Below are 16697 nucleotides of genomic sequence, written 5' to 3'. Positions count from 1 at the left end.
GATGAATCCCTGAACTATTGCCCTGAGATAATCTTTAAACAAACCGAAAACATCCTCTGAAGTTGTCTTAAAACCCAACAATAGTTTATCTTAACTAGTAAAAAAAAAAAGGCCTGCTTTGAGCATTATGTTCTTTTAAGAACTATCTATATGGGATCAAATTGACAACAGCAACTCAAAAGACTAGATAGGAACCTCATGAGGCAATGAGTTTATGTTAACGAGGGAGGAACAACTCAGAAGGATGGCGAGAATGGCTACACAACTTGAAGAATGTAATTTATGTCACTAAATTATGCATATAGAAACTGTTTTGCTGTGTATATTCTCAATAACAACAATAAAATTTAGAAAAAATGCTTTCAAGTTTCACCTATGTTGTAGCATGGATCAGGAATTCATTTCTTGTCATGCCTGTGTAATATTCTGTTGTATGTACACACCATATTTTGTCCATTCAGCTGTTGCTGGACATTTAGGTTGTTCCTACCTTTTGGCTATTGTGAACAATGCTGCAGTGAACACTAGCATACGGCATCTCTTTGCATTCCTGGAGAAAGCTATTATTATCTCCAGGAAACTGAGTTACCAGAGGTTAGGTAACTTTTCGAAGATCACACAGCAATTAGATGGCAGAGCCAGTCCGACTCCAGGAACTGGGTCCTTAGCCAGTATGTATAGCGCCCTCTGTGTACTCAAACTCTACATGCCAGAAATAGAAGATGAGCTGCTGTGACTCCATTCTCTCTATGCACTCACTTGCCCAAGCTAGAAATCTAAGAATCCTGCTGGAATTCTTCATGCCAGGAACCACACTCCCACCTTCATGCAATTATTTCAATCATCAAATCTTATAATTTCTATCTCCTGCATATTTTAAAAATCTGTATAATTGTCTCTGTCTTTCTCCCCTCCCATCTCTTCTCCACATTGCAACTAGAGGATTTTTCTAAAGAAAAAACTCTGATCTTGGCTCTCTTTGACTGACCAATGAGCCTTCAGTGGGTTCCCACTGTCCACTGGGTAAGTTCAAATGTCTCAACACAGCCTACAAGGCACTCTGTGATCCAGCCCATGCCCACCTCTGCAGCCTCGTCACCCTTCATGCCCCTCTTACCTTCTTCCCTTTATCTTTGCTGGCTTTCATTTCCTCAAATGCACTGGGCCTTCTCTCTCTCTTTCTCCACACAAGGCCTTTGCTCGTGTTCTGTCCTTTGCCCAGAACACTCTCTCTATTCCCTCCATCAGAGCTAGGACTTCTCTGACTCATAGACTGAGATGGGCCCTCTTCTGTATGTTCCTGGCCCCCTTTAACTTTCTGTAACAATATTCATCACACATTAGTGTGGTTTCTCATCTGAAGTCTATGATCCTAATCACATGAAGATAGAAATTATGTCTGTCTTCTTCACTTCTGTGTTCCAAGTGCTGAGCCTAGAGCTAGGTGCTTAGTCAACAATCGAGAAATATTTATACAATGAATAAATGAACGGCAGTGCCATTTGGAGGGGATAGGATACTGGCCATAGTAGCAAAGCCCTCAATATTTTACACTACTTTTTTAAATAACAACTTTATTGAGATATAATTCACATAACATGCCATTAATCCATTTAATGTGTACAATTCAATGGTCTTTAGTATTTCACAGAGCTGGGAAACCATCACCATAATCTATTTTAAAACATTTTCATCACCCCAAAAGGAAACCCTGTACCCATTAGCAGTCACTCCCAATTTCCCCTTATATTCTTCTTGAAAGATAATAAAGGCTGACATTTGCAGAGTGTTGTATAGCATATAGAGTACTTCATGTGGGCTCATTTAATCTTGAACAATTCTGTGTAATGGGCATTTTAATCATCTCTCACTGAGGTTAAACCTAAGTTTATGGAGTGAGAACTTACATCCAAAAGTTTTATCTGAAAGGAAGGGGAAAGGTGGTGGAGGTGGCCAAAAGGTAAGAAGCCACTGTCCGTAGAATGCTGACTATGTAAAGGCACGTGCTGGGTGCTTCATATGTGTTGTCATATCTAGACCTGCTGGGAGCTCCATAAGCCACAGCACGTTGACTGTCTACGTAACACTGACACAAAAAGTCAATTAGCTGAGGAGCACAGAAATTGGAAAAATATAGCAGAAAGCAAATAGTATAAAAAATAATATCTGAATTTAAATCCTGATTATACTATTTTCTATAATTTTGTGACTTTGGGCAAGTTAACTTTCTCAAGCTTCAGTTTCTTTATTTCAAAGTAGAATCCTACCAAAAACGTCAGAGTAGGGAAATCTAGGGCTCCATCCTTCCACTGGAACAACCTAAGAGCTGGCAAAAACCATCAGAATCAACTTTTGCAGAACCCTGGAATCTAGTCAAAATCTTAAAAGAACCAGGGGAAGTCTCGGTGAAGAAGGCTTTGTGATAAGAGAACGCGTGACATTTTATTTTATTGCCTTAATGAAATTATTTATGTGTATATATATACATACATATATATGTATATAAAAAAATTTTTTTTCTTTTTTTGCTTTAAGTGAAAGTTTACAGTTCGTTAGTCTCTCATACAAAAGTTTATACAAACATTATTATATGACCCTAGTTGCTCTCTCTATAATGTGACAGCACACTCCACCTTTCAACCCTGTATTTCCTGTGTCCATTCAATGAGCTCCTGTCCCTTTCTGCCTTCTTATTTTGCCTCCAGACAGGAGCTGTGCTGTGGCATTTTAAACTTCCCACCTACCATTTCCCACACCCCAGATTTGTGGTAGTTAAAGACACGGCAACCTGCAGTCCCAATACAGGTTGCTGGGGCCAGAGGGAGCAACATGGACATTATTCTCGAAGAATTGTGGCTGTGGGTTTCAGCCTGTCTGGCAACGGCCTGAAGAATTGGTGAAAGGACTTCCCTTTGTTTCACCCATTCAGAGCAGTCACCAGACTGGAGTGGCTTCCCTGGAGGCTTGTCCTGAAAGCATGTAAAGGCGTAAGTATAGGTTGCAGCAGCGTGGGGCGAGGAACAAGAGTCTGGATGAGCACGGGATAGACTGAAAATTCTGGGAAGGAAGAGGCAGAGAAAGGAAATACGTAAGGTCTTTGGAAAGCTTCCGCACATACTGAAAAATTGAGTAGAATATGTGCTTTCCCATGGCAGGATGCAAGCTCACAAAAGATCTGAGAAGACCCTAAGCAATTACTTCGTTCTGAACTTCAGGCTTCACATAGGTAGTAAATGAAAGCTAAGCTAGAGCTATAAACAGCCTGGCTAGGTTGATGGAATATCTAACACAGAGCCAATCTGTGAAGACCTGGAAAGCTTTTTTTCTTTTCTCTCTCCCTCCTTTTTTTTTTTTTTTTTTGGCTCCAGGCATTAAATAAACTTTGTCAACACTAACTGACCTCTAAGCTAAAAGGACAGACTTCAGTGGCTACACATGACAAAGAATACCAACTTTACAAAAATAGTTTAGAAAAGTCACTAACCACGCAAACCACAACAACCCATAGCAAGCAACAACAACAAACTCCAGAGAGAGAAAAGAAAGGGAGAGAAAGCATATTTGAAGAGATGGTGGCTGAAAGCCCTTGTCCCAGGAATAGCTGAGAACTTCCCATATCTGATAAAAGACATAAATCCACACACCCAAGAAGCTCAATGAATCACAAGCAGGATAAATGCAAAGAGATCCACACTGAGATAATTTTCAGTCAAATTGCCGAAAGACAAAGTTTTTGTTGTTAAGTGCTGTCGAGTCATTTCCGATTTCTAGACACCCTATGTAAAATAGAATGAAAAGCTGCCCAGTCCTGTGCCATCCTCACAATCGTTGCTATGTTTGAGCCCATTTTTGGAGCCACAGCATCAATCCATCTCATTAAGCATCTTCCTTTTTTTCACTGACCCTTTATTTTACCAAGCATGATGTCTTTCTCTAGAAACTGGTCCCTCCTGATAATGTGTCCAAAGTAAGCAAAACAAAGTCTCATCATTCTTGCTTCTAAGGAGCATTCTGGCTGTACTTCCCCCAAGACAGATTTGCTTGTTCTTCTTGCAGTCCATGGTATATTAAATATTCTTTGTCAACACCATAATTCAAATGGGTCAATTCTTCCCTCTTCCTTTTTCACTGTCCAGCTTTCACATGCATATGAGGAGACTGAGAAGACCACGGCTTGGGTCAGGCACACTTCAGTCATTAAAGTGACATCTTTGCTTTTTAAGATTTTAAAGAAGTCTTTTGTTGCAGATTTGCCCAATGCAATAAGCTATTATTTCTTGACCGTTGCTTTTCTGGGTACTGATTGTTGATCCAAGTAAAATGAAACCTTGACAAGTACAGTATTTTCTCTATTTATCATAATGTTGCTTACTGGTACAGTTCTGAGATTCTTTGTTTTCTTTTTGTTGAGGTGTAATCCATGCCGAAAGCTGTAGTCTTTGATCTTCATCAGTAAGTGCTTCAAGTCTTTTTCACTGTTGGCAAGCGAGGTTGTGTCATCTGCATATCGCAGGTTGTTAATGAGTCTTCCTACAATCCTGACTGCACATTCTTCTTTATAAAGCCCATCTTCTCAGATTATTTGCTCAGCATACAGACTGAATAAGTAAGGTGAAAGAGCACAACTCTGGTGCACAGCTTTTTCTGATTTTAAACCATGAAGTATCCCCTTGTTCTGTTTGGACAACTGACTCTTGGTCTATGTACACGTTCTGCATGAGCACAATTAAGTGTTCCGGAATTACCATTCTTTGAAATGTTATCTATAATTTGTTATTATCCACACAGTTGAATGCTTTTGCATAATCAATAAAACACAGATAAACATCTTCCTGGCATTCTCTGCTTTCAGCCAAGATCCGTCTGACATCAGCAATGGCATCCCTTTTTCCATGAGGAAAGGCAAAGACAAAAAGTGAAAGCAACAGGAAAGAAGTAACTTGTTGAGCACAAGAGGTCCTCAATAAGATTAATATCTGATATCCCAACAGAAACCACGGAGGCCAAAAGGCAGTGGGATGATGTATTTAAAATGTACGGAAAGGAAAAGAATCTGCCAACTGTCAGAATTCTACATATGGCAATACTAAGGATAGTGTTGCACAACTGAATATTTTAAGTGTTACCAATAAGTTGTACACTAGTAAAAAAAGTTGAATTGGCAAGTTGTATAATAGATATGCTTACAACAACCACCAAAAAAAAAAAAAAGGGATAGCTGCTGAGGCTGCTTATATACAGCCAAACACCTCATGGGATTTGGTTTCTTGGTTTGGAGGTTTAGGCTCATGATTTCATGGGACTCCCCAGTTAATCGGCCTAATAACATGTTTAGTGTTTCTGTTCCACCTCCTAGTTCATAGCATATGCCTGAGGTCTGAAAAGCTTACAAGCAGCTATTCAAGCCTCAACAATTGGTCTCTACTCACCTGGAGCAACAGAGGAAGAAGTGCAGTAAGGAATAGGTGGAGAAAATGGAATATGTGGTGTCATGGATTGAATTGTGCCCCCCAAAAATATGAGTCAACTTGGCTAAACCATGATTTCCAGTATTGTGTGGTTGTCCACCATTTTGTTATCTGACATGATTTTCCTATGTGTTGTAAATGCTACCTCTATGATGTTAACTAGGTGAGATTAAAGGCTGTTACGTTAAAGAGGCAGGACTCAATGTACAAGATTAAGTTGTGTCCTAAATCAATCTCTTTTGAGATACAAAAGAGAGAAGTTAGCAGAGAGACACAGGGACCTCATACCACCAAGAAAGCAGCACTGGGAGCAGAGCACGTCCTTTAGACCCAGGGCTCCTCTGTGGGGAAGCTTCTAGACCAGGGAAAGATTGATGACAAAGGCCTTCTCCCAGAGCCAACAGAGAGAGAAAGCCTCCCCCTGGAGCTGGCACCCTGAATTTGGACTTCTAGCATCCTAGACTGTGAGACGTGGTTTAAAGTCAGGAAAAGTGTGCATCAGGGTTGTATCCTTTCACTATACTTATTTAATCTGTATGCTGAGCAAATAATCTGAAAACCTGCATTATATGATGAAGAATGGGATTGGAGGAAGGCTCATTAACAGCCTGTGTTATGCAAATGATGCAACATTGCTTACTGAAAGTCAGGAGGACTTGAAGTAGTTATTGAAGATCAAAGACTACAGCCTTCAGTATGGATTACACCTCAACATAATGAAAACAAAAATCCTCACAACTGGATCAATAAGCAACATCATGATAAACAGAAAAGTTTGAAGTTATCAAGGATTTCATTTTACTTCGCTCCACAGTGAACACCCACTGAAGCAGCAGTCAAGAAATCAAACAGTGTGTTACATTGGGGAAATCTACTGCAAAAGATCTATTTAAATTGTTTAAAAGAAAGATGTCACTTTGAAGACTAAGGTGTGCCTGATCCAAGCCATGGTCTTTTCAATTGCCTCATATGCATGCAAAAGCTGGGCAATGAATAAAGAAGGCTGAAGAAGAATAAATGCCTTTGAATTATGGTATTGGGAAAGAATAATAAATATACTATGGACTGTCAAAAAAACTTGAAACCCTGGTTGCATAGTGGTTATGTGCTATTCCTGCTAACCAAAGGGTCGGCAGTTCGAATCCGCCAGGTGCTCCTTGGAAACTCTGTGGGGCGGTTCTACTCTGTCCTATAGGGTCGCTATGAGTAGGAATTGACTCGACGGCACTGGGTTGGGTCAAAAAAACTAACAAACCTGTCTTGGAAGAAGTAAAGCCAGAATACTCCTTAGAAGCAAAGGTGGCAAGATTATGTTTCACATACTTTGAACATGTTATTGAGAGGGATCAGTCCCTGGAGAAGGACATCATGCTTGGCCGCTGAAGAAGAGGAAGACTGTCAATGAGGTGGATTGACGCAATGGCTGCAACAATGGGCTCAAGCATAACAATGATCGTAAGGATGGCACAGGATGAGGCAGTGTTTCATTCTATTATACACAGGGTTGCTATGAGTCAGACCTGACTCAATGGTACCTAACAACAACAAACTGTGAGAGAATAAATTTCTCTTTGTTAAAGCCATTCACATGTGGTATTTCTGTTATAGCAGCACAAGATAACTGAGACAGAATTTAGTACCAGGAGTAGGGTGCTGCTCTGACAGGTACATAAAATTTGGAAGCTCTTTTGAAACTATGAATGGATAAAGGCTGGAAGAATTTTAAAGTGCCTAAGAGTAAAAGCCTACCCCCATGTGTCTGTCAGTTTGTCATACTGTGGGGTCTTGCATGTTGCTGTGATGCTGGAAGCTATGCCACTGGTATTCAGATACAAGCAGGGTCACCCATGGAGGACAGGTTTCTGCTGAGCTTCCAGACTAAGACAGACTAGGAAGAAGGACCCGGCAGCCTACTTCTGAAAAGAATTAGCCAGTGATAATCTTATGAATAGCCGCAGAACATTGTCTGATATAGTGCTAGAAGATGAGCCCCCCAGGTTGGAAGGCACTCAAAAGATGACTGGGGAAGAGCTGCCTCCTCAAAGTAGAGTCAACCTTAATGACGTGGATGGAGTAAAGATTTTGGGACCTTCATTTGCTGATGTGGCACAACTCAAAATGAGAAAATACAGCTGCAAACATCCATTAATAATCAGAACCTGGAATGTACGAAGTATGAATCTAGAAAAATTGGGAACCATCAAAAATGAAATGGAATGCATAAATATGGGTATCCTAGGCATTGGTGAGCTGAAATGCCGGCCATTTTGAATCGGACAATCATATAGCCCACTCTGCTGGGAATGACAACTTGAAGAGGAACGGTTATGCTTATTCCCAATAAAGGCGATCCAACCGAATGTGGAAATTATAGAACGATATCATTAATATCACATGCAAGCAAAATTTTGCTGGAGATCATTCAAAATCACTGCAGCAGTGTATCGACAGGGCACTGCCAGAAATTCAGGGTGGTTTCAGAAGAGGATGTGGAACCAAGGATATCGTTGCTGATGTCAGACTGATCCTGGCCGAAAGCAGAGAATATCAGATGGATGTTTACCTGTGTTTTATTGACTATGCAAAGGCATTCGACTGTGTGGATCATAACAAATTATGAATAACATTGTGAAGAATGGGAAGTCTGGAACACTTAATTGTGCTCATGAGAATACCTTTACATAGATCAAGAAGCAATTGCTCAGACAGAACAAGGGGATACTTATTGGTTTTAAGTCAGGAAAGGTGTGTGTCATGGTTGTATCCTTCCACCATACCTATTCAATCTGTATGCTGAGCAAATAATCTGAAAAGCTGGACTATATGAAGAAGAACGGGGCATCAGGATTGGAGGAAGACTTATTAACAATCTGCATTATGCAGATGACACAACCTTTCTTTCTGAAAGTGAAGAGGACTTGAAGCACTTACTAATGAAGATCAAAGACCACAGTCTTCAGTATGGATTGCACCTCAACATAAAGAAAACAGAAGTCCTCACAACTGGACCAATGAGCAACATCATGACAAACAGAGAAAAGATTGAAGTTTTCAAGGACTTCATTTTACTTGGATCCACAATCAACAGCCATGGAAGCAGCAGCCAGGAAATCAAACTATGCATTGCATTGGGTAAATCTGCTGCAAAGGACCTCTTTAAAGTGTTGAAAAGCAAAGATGTCACCTTGAAGATTAAGGTGCGGCTGACCCAAGCCATAGTATTTTCAATGGCATCATATGCATGTGAAAGCTGAACAATGAATAAGGAAGACTGAAGAAGAATTAATGCCTCTGACTTGTGGTGTTGGCGAAGAATATTGAACATACTGTGGAGTGCCAAAAGAATGAACAAATCTGTATTGGAAGAAGTGCAACCAGAATGCTCCTTAGAGGCAAGGATGGCGAGATTGCGTCTTACATACGTTGGACATGTTGTCAGGAGGGATCAGTCCCTGGAGAAGGACATCATGCTTGGCAGAGTACAGGGTCAGCAGAAAAGAGGAAGATCCTCAACGAGGTGGACTGACGCAGTGGCTGCAACAATGAGCTCAAGCATAACAGCGACTGTTAAGGATGGTGCAGGACCTGGCAGTGTTTTGTTCTGTTGTGCGTAGGGTCGTTATGACTCGGAGCCAACTCGAGGGCACCTAACAACAACAACAATAACAATCTCACCTCATTAACATCATAGAGGTAGCATTTACAACACATAGGAAGATCACATCAGATGACAAAATGGTAGACAATCACAAAATACTGGGACTCATGGTCTAGCCAAATTGACAAATATTTTGGGGGGGACAAGATTTAATCCATGACATTCTTCCATTTAGCCCACAAAAAATCATGTCCTTGCCAATGTAAAATGCATTCACCTCATCATATCATAGCAAAAGTCTTAAATCAATTCCAAGTCCGATATCCAAAAAATTCCTCCTTATCTGTGAAATCTAAAATACAAGTTATCTGCTTCCAAAGTACAATGGTAAAACTGGCACAAGCTAGATATTTCCATTACAAACTGGAGAAATTGGAGGGAAAGGAGGCATAACAGACACCAATCAAGTCAGTAGAACACATTACATTAACTCTCAAGGCTTGAAAATAATCCTCTGTTCCCTGAGACCGTTTAGGCAATGGCCCTGCCCTCCAGACTCAGGGTGTTGGCTACTCTCTGGATTCTGTGAGGAGGCCCCTAGGCCCTGGGCTTCAGCTCACCTTCCAGGCCCACTGGAACAGCAACTCTGCTCCCTCTGCTTTTTGCAGCCCCATTCTCTTAGTCCACTGACTGACGACTCCACCCTTTGAGACTGAGGCAACTCTGCTTCTTGTTTTCCTTGACTTCAGCTTCTTGTTCCTGGTTCCTTGGCCTCTTGGCCCAATGTCTACCTTGCTGGGGCAAGTGTTCCAAAGCTCCAAGTGCTCCTATAAAAGAAATGCCACAAGTGGATGGCTTTAACCAAGAGAAGCTTATTTTCTCACAGTAAAGTGGGCTAAAAGTCCGAATTCAGGGTGTTGGCTCCAGGGGAAGGCTTTCTCTCACTGTCGGCTCTGCAGGAAGGTCTTTGTCCTCAATCTTCCTCTGGTCGAGGAGCTTCTCAGGTGCAGAGACCCTGGATCCAAGGACACACTGTGCTCCCAAATAAAAAAAAAAATTTTTTTTTTTTTTATTTGCTCCCAGCGCTGCTTTATTGGTGATATGAGGCCCCCAACTCTCTGTTTGCTTTTCTTTCCTTTTATCTCTGAAGAGATAAAAGGTGGTGCAGGCCACACCCTAGGGAAACTTCCTTTATATTGGATCAGGGAGGTGACCTGAGTAAGGGTGGTGTTACAATCCCACCTTAATCCTCTTGACATAAAATTACAATCACAAAATGGAGGACAACCACACAATACTGAGAATTATGGCCTAACCACTTTGACACATATTTTTGGGGGGACACAATTCAACCCATGACACCATTCCACTAGTAAACTTCAGCCGGAAGGCACTCAATTCTCTCCATCAGTGGGCGGACTCCAGGGCTGTCTCACTCTGGTCTCCTGGCTCTGCCGCTGAAGTTTCTCTGCTCCTGCTTCTCGCCATCTGTGCTGTCTCCAATGTAACAGTTTTCTTCACTTCCTTCTATGTCCTCACCAGAATTGTCTTTGATGTCCATAAATTCCACCAACAGTCTCTTCAAAACAATCTAGGCTTTGAATTTTGAAATTTTTAAAATTTTGCTTGCATGTGATATTAATGATATTGTTCTATAATTTCCCCATTCGGTTGGATCGCCTTTATTGGGAATAAGCATAATTATGGATCTCTTCCAGTCAGCTGGCCAGGATGTTGTCTTCCACGTTTCTTGGCATAGACTAGTGAGAACCTCCAGCACTACATCCCTTTGTTGAAACATCTCAATTGATATTCTGTCAGTTCCTGGAGCCATGTTTTTCACCAATGCTGCTCAACGCCCATGAGCAAGTTTCAGAGTCTCCTCTGACATCCGTCTTGGTCTTTTCTTTCTTTCCTGTCTTTTCAGTGACCTCTTGCTTTCTGCATGCATGATGTCCTTGATGTCATTCCGCAACTCGTCTGGTCTTCAGTCACTAGTGTTCAATGCATCAAATCTATTCTTCAGATGGTCTCTAAATTCAGGTGGGATATACTCAAGGTCATATTTTGTCTCTCGTGGACTTGCTCTGATTTTCTTCAGTTTCAGCTTGAACTTGCATATGAGCAATTGATGGTCTGTGCCACAGTCGGCCCCCTGCCTTGTTCTGACTGATGATATTGAGCTTTTCCACCATCTCTTTCCGCAGATGTAGTCAGTTTGATTCCTGTGTGTTCCATCTGGCGAAGTCCATGTGTATAGTTGCCATTTATGTTGGTGAAAGAAGGTATTTGCAATGAAGAAGTTGTTGGTCTTGCAAAATTCTATCATTCGATCTCTGGCATTGTTTCTATCAGCAACAAGGCCATATTTTCCAACTACCGATCCCTCTTCTTTATTTCCAACTTTTGCTTTCCAATCACCAGTAATTATCAATGCATCCTGATTGCTTGTTCAATCAATTTCAGACTGCAGCAGTTGATAAAAATCTTCTGTTTCTTCATCTTTGGCCCTAGTGGTTGGTGCATGAGTTTGAATAATAGTCGTATTAACTGGTCTTCCTTGGAGGCGTATGGATATTATCCTATCACTGACAGCGATGTACTTCAGGATATATCTTGAAATGTTCTTTTTGACGATGAATGCAACATCATTCCTCTTCAAGTTGTCATTCCCAGCAGAGTGGGCTATATGATTGTCCGATTCAAAATGGCCGGCATTTCAGCTCACCAATGCCTAGGATACCCATATTTATGCATTCCATTTCATTTTTGATGGTTCCCAACTTTTCTAGATTCATACTTCGTACATTCCAGGTTCTGATTATTAATGGATGTTTGCAGCTGTATTTTCTCATTTTGAGTTGTGCCACATCAGCAAATGAAGGTCCCAAAATCTTTACTCCATCCACGTCATTAAGGTTGACTCTACTTTGAGGAGGCAGCTCTTCCCCAGTCATCTTTTGAGTGCCTTCCAACCTGGGGGGCTCATCTTCTAGCACTATATCAGACAATGTTCTGCGGCTATTCATAAGATTATCACTGGCTAATTCTTTTCAGAAGTAGGCTGCCGGGTCCTTCTTCCTAGTCTGTCTTAGTCTGGAAGCTCAGCAGAAACCTGTCCTCCATGGGTGACCCTGCTTGTATCTGAATACCAGTGGCATAGCTTCCAGCATCACAGCAACATGCAAGCCCCCACAGTATGACAAACTGACAGACACGTGGGGGGAGGTGAGATTAGGGGCCATTATGTTGATGAGGCAGGACTCAATCCACAAGATTAGGTTGTGTCCTAAGCCAGTCTGTTTTCAGATACAAAAGAGAGAAGCAAACAGAAAGACAGGGAGACCTCATGAAAGCGATGCCAGGAGCAAAGCACATCCTTTGGACCTGGGTTTCTGCATGGAGAAGCTCCTAGATCAGTGGAAGGTTGATGATGAGGACTTTTCCCCAGAATGAACAGAGAGAGAAAGGCTTCCCCTGGAGCTGGCACCCTGAATTCGGACTTCTACCATCTTAGATGGTGAGAGAATAAATTTCTCTTTGTTAAGAGACTATCCAAATATTCACTTGTGATATTTCTGTTATAGCAGCACTAGATAACTAAGACATATGGCTAATTGCCTCTATGAACAACTGTCTCCTTTGCCATGAGAGAAGAAGTGGATGGTGCCCAGCTACCATTTCTGAACATTTTGATCAAAGATTCTATAGAAGAATCTTGATCAAAAAGCAGAAAATGCAGAACAGGATTTCAAGTTCTCATGGACTCCAGATCTTCTGGAACCATGGAGGCTGGATAAACCCCTGAAACTATTGCCCAGAGATAACGTTTAAATAGTAAACCAAAAATATCCCCTGAAATCTTCTTAAAACCCAATAACAGTTTATCTTAACTAGTGAAATATGTCTGCCTTGAGCATTATGCCCTTTTAAGAACAATCTATATGGGATCAAGTTGACTACAGCGACTCAAAAGATTAGATTGGAACCAGTGAATTTATGTTAATGAAGGAGGAACAACTCAGAGAAGGAAGATGAGAATGGTTTTGCAACTTGCAGAATGTAATCAATGTCACTAAATTGTACATGTAGAAATTGCTGAATTGGTCTATGTTTTGTTGTGTATAATCTCAACAGCAACAACAAAATAAAAAAAAAGTTTTAAAAAGGAAGGAGAAGTTAAGACATTCTGAGATAAATAAAAACTGTGGGAGTTTGCTGCTAGTAGACCCGTCCTACAAGAAATATTGACAGAAGTCACCCTGACTGAAATGCAAAGACACTAAGCAGTAGCTTGAAGCCATAAGAAGAAAATAAACGGCAATGATAAAGGTAAGTTATATAGGAAGTATAAAAATCAATACTATTGTGTTTTTTTGTTTGTTTGTGAAACTTCTTTTTCCCTTATATGATTTTTAAAAATGCAAGAACAATAGTTATAAATCTATGTTTGTGGGTATATAATGCATAAGGATGTAACTTGTGGTAATAACAACATAAAGGAGGGAGATAAAGCTATAAAGAAGCTGAGTTTTTGTATACTATTGAAACTAAAACCCTGGTGGTGTAGTGGTTAAGTGCTATGGCTGCTAACCAAAAGGCTGGCAGTTCAAATCCACCAGGCACTCCTTGGAAACTCTATGGGGCAGTTCAACTCTGTTCTATAGGGTTGCTATGAGTAGACTTTACTCAACAGCAATTTTTTAAAAATTGAAACTATGAAAGTATTAATTAAAACTTGAGTGTTAAAAAGTTAAGATGTTAATTGCAATTCCCAGGGTAACATATAAGAAAAAAATTAAAAGTATACAGAAAAATAAATAAGATGGTGTTATAGACTGAACTGTGTCCCTCAAAAATGTGTGTCAACTTGGCTAAAGCACAATTCCCAGTATTGTGTGGTTGTCCACCATTTTGTGCTCTGATGTGATTATCCCATGTGTTATAAATCCTAACCTCTGTGATGTTAATGAGACAGAATTAGAGGCACTTACGTTGACAAGGCAGAACTCCATCTACAGGATTAGGTTGTATTTTGAGTCAATCCCTTTTGAGATATGAAAAAGAGAATCCAGTAGAGAGGAGAAGGACCTCATACCACCTAGAAAGAAGTGCCAGGAGTGGAGTGCATCCTTTGGATCTTGGGTCCCTGTGCTGAGAAGCTCCTTGACCAGGGAAGATTGGTGACAAGGACCTTTCTCCAGAGCCGACAGAGAGAGAAAGACTTCCCCTGGAGCTGGCAACCTGAATTCAGACTTCTAGCCTCATAGACTGTGAAAGAATAAATTTCTGTTTGTTAAGGCCATCCCCTTGTGGTATTTCTGTTATAGTGACACTAGCTAATCAAGACAGATGGGGATCAAAACAGTGTACTAAAAAATAATAATAAATTAATCACCAAAGAAGGCAATAATAGAGGAATTGAGGGATAAAAAGGTATAAGCATATAGAAAACAAACACCAAAGTAGCAGAAGTAAGTTCTTTCTCATCAGTAACACTTTAAATGCAAATATATTAAAATAGCATCTGTAATATCTGCTTTATAAGCAATATATTAAGCAATTGGTAAGTTGCTGGTGCTTAACAAATAGTAAATTTTTATGACTAATAATAAACAGGTATGAAAAAAAAATAAAACACATCCAGTTACTGAAAAATGAAAATCACTGCTATCCAGGTCGAAGTGAAATAGACACTCTCAAACACTGCTAATGGTGCCATAAAATGGAACAGATAGTCTGAAAGCAGAAGGTCTATATGATATGAGAACCAAAAAGACAACTTTTCTTTAGACGTAAATATCCACTCTTGGATCTTTATCCTAAGAAAATAATCTGAAAGAGAAAAAAAAAAAATCAGTATGTGCAAAAGTATTTATCAACACGTTGTCTACAGTAGTAAAGCACAGGAAACAACTGAATGACTAACCAGGTGAATGGTTTGGAATTTAGGGTTATAACGAAACAAACAACAAACCAAAAACAAAAAAAACCAAAACCAAAAACCCATTGCCTTGGAGTTGATTCTGACTCATAGAGACCCTGTTGGACAGAGTAGAATGCCCCACAGGGTTTTCAAGAAGTGGCTGGTGGATTGGAACTACTGACCACGAGGGCTCCAAGGTAGGATATTAGGGAGCCACTAGAAATATGAAAAATATTTTGGGATAGAGGGACCCTCATATGAAAACACCCTGGGGTGGGAAGGGACGCGGCTAGACTATGACAAGAGAAAAGCAAGCAAAGTAGCTCAGGACGAAGCTAAAAGGGAAGGCAGTTGCTGGCAGTGGGGAGCCTTGTAGGCCTTGGGCAGGATCTTGAATTTCATCCTAAGTGCAGTGGGAAGCCTCTGGAGAGTTTTCAGCAGACGGTGATTTAACCAGAACTGTGGGTTTTAAAGGCTGATTTGCTATAATGTGGAAAACTAGAAGAAGAAAAAAAGCCTTAGCTATATAGACAAGGTATTATGCAAATATGTATTGAGGTGATTGAATAGTGGGTAGAGTTTTTGTGTTTTGTTTTTGTTTTGAAAAATTCCCCAATCCTGTTGACCCACATTTTCCCCCTTAAAAAAGGAGAGAGCAAATTCATTCTCCTGCAGTGAGAAGCTGTGTTCCCTGTGAGACCAGTGTCCCACACATACTGAGGTCACTGTTCAAGAGAAAGAGGCTTAGAAAGGAGACTATTGCCTCAGGCTGTTGCCTCCTAAAAGGGAGACAGGAGGTGAAAGTGTGTTATCTGCCCCCATCAGTGACTCCTTCCCCACCAGATGATAAACTATCAGCAGTAGCTTCCTGTTGATGGTCCAACTTCATTTATCACTCTTTTGATCTTCCCTCACATCCTACTCTTAGGGCCGGAGTCTGTCAGCTGAGGGCAGAGAGGAGGGCCATTATCACTGGGAATTGGCAGCTCAAAGTGGACTCAGACCTGGGCGGTGAGAAGCACCAGAGTGGCTTCATTCCCCGTGGCTTCCGGGCAGGAGCAGGTTAAGGGCTTCTGTGAGCAAATCATCTTCAGCAAGTGCTTGCGATTAGTTAGAGTACGTGAGAGGCTTGATACACCATGTGTGTACAACCAAGTCCTTTCATCCACTTACTCAGTTACCCATGCCGCAAACACTTGTTGAGTGCCTACTAGGTGCCAGGCAGAGTTTTGGCTGCTGGGCTACAGAGAAGGTAAGACATGGACCCTCAGTAATTCTCACTTTGCTGTTTAGAGAAGGGATGTGGATGACGTCCTATACACATCACAGAATTGTAGAGCAGAAGGGGTGCTAGAGCTCCTTATAATTACGTATGTGGCCCAGAGAGGTCAAAGCCTTAGATTTCTAGGTTGTTCAGGTTCAGGTCGTGTGGACTTTCCACTGAACTCTGACCCCTCCCCTAAGCTTACAAAGAGGGAAGCATAGCACATTGCAACACCGTTTTAGTACTAAAGTATCTGAAAGTGTAACTATTAAATAAAGGCCTCACCGGACCTGACATGTGTTAAAGATGCCCCATCCGAGTCCTCACTCAAATGAGAATCTCTAAAATGACACATGGAGAATCCAAAATATGCCATTGTTCAAAGAGCCTTCACAACTGCACGGTACTGTGACCCTTGGCATAGCGTTGTGGAAGGTTCTG

This window comes from Loxodonta africana, chromosome 20, assembly GCF_030014295.1.
Source record: "Loxodonta africana isolate mLoxAfr1 chromosome 20, mLoxAfr1.hap2, whole genome shotgun sequence".
NCBI lineage: Eukaryota > Metazoa > Chordata > Mammalia > Proboscidea > Elephantidae > Loxodonta > Loxodonta africana.
This window is presented reverse-complemented; position numbering follows the sequence as displayed.